This window comes from Macrotis lagotis, chromosome 3, assembly GCF_037893015.1.
Source record: "Macrotis lagotis isolate mMagLag1 chromosome 3, bilby.v1.9.chrom.fasta, whole genome shotgun sequence".
Taxonomy (NCBI): domain Eukaryota; kingdom Metazoa; phylum Chordata; class Mammalia; order Peramelemorphia; family Peramelidae; genus Macrotis; species Macrotis lagotis.
Genome location: NC_133660.1, coordinates 199,701,643 through 199,706,672, shown reverse-complemented (window position 1 = coordinate 199,706,672; position 5,030 = coordinate 199,701,643).

Below are 5,030 nucleotides of genomic sequence, written 5' to 3'. Positions count from 1 at the left end.
AAAATTAACTATAGTCATAGTAAAAAAAAATCTCTAAATCACTATTGATTACAAAAAAGCAAATTAAAATAACTCTAGAGTTATCAGAAATAGAAAATGCTGGAAGGAATGAGAGAAAAATAGATACATTAATGAATTGTTGGTAGACTAGGGAACTGATACAACCATTCTGGACACCAATCTGAAACTGAGCTGAAAGTTCTATAAAACTGTGCATACCCTTTGACCCAATAATACCACTACTAGGGCTATCCCAATAAAATCAAAGAAAAAGAAAAGGGACCCACATGTATGAAATTATTTATAGCAGTTTTTTGTACTGGTAAAGAATTAGAATTTGAGGGGACAATAAACAATTGAGGCAAGTTGTGGCATATGATCATGGTGGAATACTATATTGTGCCAGAAGAAATGACAAGGACTGGGGTAGGGGTGGGGTGGGAGAGAGAATGGCTTCAAAAGACACAAAACAAGGACTATATAAAGTAATGCAAAGTGATGTTAGAAGAACTGGTCAATTTTTCACCAAAAAATCCATCTTTTCTACATCCCACAGTAACAGCAATGTTGTAATGATGATAAACTGTGAAAGACCTGACTGCTCTGATCAGTACAAATGATCCAAAACACTTCCAATGAACATATGAAACAATACAATATACTTTCAGAGAGAGAACTGGTGAACCCAAAGATATATATATATATATATATATATATATATATATATATATATATATATGTAATATATATATATATTATATATACACATTTATATGCACACATATATGTATACACATACATAAATTTACAATATGGGTAACATTGAAATATATTTTGTATTCAGGGAAATTAGGGGTAGGAGAGAAGAAGATAATCAGGAACTCAAAATTTAAAATGAAAATATAGCTAAAAAGAAATAATAAATACTAAGAAAGATGGACTAATTCTAATATAATGAAATTTAATCACTTTAACTGTAAAGTTCTACAATTGATTTTTTTAATTAATTCTATTAGCCCAGAATGAGAGCTAATTCTAGATAAACCTTAGTATGAAAGAGATCTGATATTTTTTTGTGAATTCCTAGGAAAATAGGAGGTCTCTTAACAGAAGGAAGAAATTTGATCAAGGATTTTTACTTATTTTTTTTTTTTTTATCATGGATCCTTTGGCCAATGTGATGAAGTCTGTGGAACTCTTCTCAGAATAATGTTTTTAAATGCATAGACCAAATACATGGGATTGCAAATGAAACCAACTATACAACAATATAGTTATCAAAATATTTCTGAAATAAGGCTAAGAAAGATTTTTGTCTCTCAAAAAAATCTTAACAACTAGAGCTATCTGAAGGTGAATTGGATTGCTTCAGGAGTCACTGAGGTTTCTCAACTAGTTTTTAAGTAAAAATGTGTTGTGGAAGGAATTCTTTTTTAAATATTATTAATACTATTTAGCCTTTGTGAACTTTCCCAGCCTAGAGATTTTGTGATTCTGTTGATGATGATATTTGTGTGCCGAAGGCTACACAGCTATGTAATTATTAAATGTCTGAGGTCGGATTTGAATTCAGGCACTTCTGATTCCAGGGCCAGAGCTCTATCCATTGTGCCACCTAAGATGCCCCCATTTATATAATATTTCACAGTCTGCAAAGTTCTTTACCCATTTGAATGTCATAACTATCCCCAGGGCTAAGAGCTATTATTGGTCACATTATATAGATGAAAAAACAGGGTCTCTGCATAAGTGATGTAAATGGATGACATAGCTTTTAAGTGTCAGAGGATTTGATGAATTTGAATCTTGGTGTTTATTTCTTACTCTAAGAAATACACTAAGAAATACTCTAAGAAATCCCAAATACATGGGATTGCAAATGAAACCAACTAAACAAAAATATAGTTATCAAAATATTTCTGAAATAAGGCTAAGAAAGATTTTTGTCTCTCTCTTAAAAAAATCTTAACAACTACAGTTATCTGAAGGTGAACTGGATTGTTTCAGGAGTCATTGAGGTTTCTCAACTAATTTTTAAGTAAAAATGTCTTGTGGAAGGAATTCTTGTTTAAATATTAATACTATTTAGCCTTTGTGAACTTTCCCAACCTAGAGATTTTGTGATTCTGTTGATGTTGATATTTTTTCTTTCTCAAAGAAAATTATGACATCAGAGTGAGTGATGCCAGGAATTGAATTTAAGTGAGGGTGTGCTTGCTAAATCACCAGCCTCACTTTCTCCTCCAGACTCATTTGGGTCCAGAGGCAAGATATGAATTAAGTGGACTAGAGATGACCCTGATTTTGAGACAATTAAGGTTAAGTGACTTGCCTTGGTTCTGACAACTGGTAAATGTCTGAGGACAGATCTTCTGTCTTCTAACTTCAGGGTCAGAGCTCTATGAGAAGTGAAATAACAATGACATGAACTGATACTTCTATCAAAGCATCTATCTAAGAGAACAGGTCTTCTAGCTCTGTCCAAATTCCCCTTGGCAAACTTCAGTTACCAATGTATTCTCTCAGGGTCATCCTCTTTTGGTTGTAAGAAAGAGTTAATATGACCATTGTTCTACTACATTAAAGATAATTTTGATTTCCTAGTCATCTATATAAAGAATATGATAGCCACAAAAGATGTATTGTATTCAGCAAGGTCTCTAAACAACTCTGAACTTTGAAAGAGATGTTTTGCCTCTGCTGATGTCTAGGTTAAAAATTAGTATATTTTCTCGAAGATCAGTTCTAGTTAGAAAATTATTTTACAAATAATAAAATCAGCACATTGATTCTGAAAGACTAGATTACAGCAAAGATTGCAAGATTCTTCTTGCCTCTGCAAAACTACATGAAATATCATATAATCTCTCATTTTTTCACTTCTGTGATTTCATTGGTGAAATAACTCCTGGAATGGTAATATAAGCTCATCTGGAATTTATAATCTTAGAGTATTGCTTCAGGCATTGAGAGGTTAAAGTAATGTTCTTGCTGTGCTAATAGTGTGTGCCTGAGGCAAGATTTGAATCTAGCACTTCCAGAATCCAGGAAGACTAGAGTTCAAGTCTTACATCCTCTAAAATATATTATGGTCAAATCACTTGAAATTCTACAAGTCTCAAGCAATATATAAATTTCTTATCTGCATAGGTGGAAAGAATGCGCTATACCAATAAAATCACTCTATAAATGCAAAATAATGTCCCTATATGATATTTAAAGTGTAGGGAGGAACCCTTAGACCAAAAATATGTCATGCTCTACTCCACCCTATTAGTCCAAATGAAGAAATTAAAATTTTATTTTATGTAAATATAAATACACATGCATATTTTTCAACAGAGTTGCTTAAAGCATGTTTGTTGGATGAGTGAATGTCTGAAGGATGGTGTGGACTGAACCATTTTAATATGTGATGATTTTGACATTAGACATCATTACCCAGCCTAAGCAGATAAGCAGATTTTTCTACTGAATATGGAATCTTCATGTAGGAATTTGCTGAGTAATAGAAAAAGACATTTATGGACTCAGTAGCCCAAAAATTCATATTGATTATTAAACATTATCTCAGGAGTTAGTGCACAACTGATTTAATAAATTTTGTGATTAAATTCAGATTGAACAAAAAATGTCCTGTGGAAAACAGGTTAAACTTTTGAATTGCATTTTGTACTAGGGAATGCCATAATTACATTTACTTCTGGTGACAATGATTTTCAAGTAATTATAGCAAAAATAGCTTATTCTCCTCAGCCTCTCCTCAGGGTATTTGGCAACCCTTCTCAGTCTTTTGGTTGCTTTCCCAAAACAGCTGGAACTAAATTCTGAAAACATATAGAGATAGCATTGTCCTACTGCTTTTGATTGCAAATTAAGCAGATTTCAATTTATGAATTCATTTCATGAGTGATTAAGAAGAAGTTTTCAAACTATAAAAGCATAAAACCACATGTGGAGAAATTCTTTTCATCCAGTTACCTGTGTAGAGTGAGGGTTAATAGCTCTAATCTCCAGTTTCAAAATATAAAGCTATGTTGACACTTATATGACAGGAGGAAAAAGAAAGGCACAGGTGTGTCATCAAATATAATGTTTGTTAAAAGTTGTGTAAGCTGAGAACAAAGCTCAAATTACTCTACATATGTATGCATGATTGCCTATCATGGTCAAAATAGTATTCCAACTATATGAAAATACACTTATTGAATATAAATCTTATAAATGCACAAGGACATAAATTGCCTGTGTACAGTTTAATAAAGAATACATAGTTGATAATTATCCAAACTTAAATCAACTTAAGAGTCATAATATACTGGCCTAAATATGAGGTCAAATTTGTTAAAGAATTTTTTTGGAAACTTTCAAGGCCTATGGTACTCTCTAGTATAATGGATGAATAATTGTTCTTAGAGTAAGAAATAAACACCTAGATTCAAATTCATCAAATCCTCTGACACTTAAAAGCTGTGTCATCCATTTACATCACTTATGCAGAGACCCTGTTTTTTCATCTATATGATGTGACCAATAATAGCTCTTAGCACTGGGGATAGTTGTGACATTCAGATGGGTAAATAACTTTGCAGACTGTGAAATATTATATAAATGGGGGCGCGTAGGTGGCGCAATGTATAGAGCTCTGGCCCTGGAATCAGGAGTGCCTGAATTCAAATCTGGTCTCAGACACTTAATAATTACCTAGCTGTGTGGCCTTGGGCAAGCCACTTAACCCCATTTGCCTTGCAAAAAAAAAAAACCTAAAAAAATTATATAAATGACAGTTATTTTAGATTGTATAAAGTACGATTTTCCTATCTTTTGGCCAGTGGGTATTTACACATATAGAATACACACACACACACACACACACACACACACACACCATTACATACATATACCAATATGTAAGTATATATATATGTAATATATACAAATATGTCTGTGTGTACCTCTCTAAAAACATATTTATTATGTTTTTAAGCATATATTCAATTGTTTGTTCTTTTGATGTTTCTTCACATTGC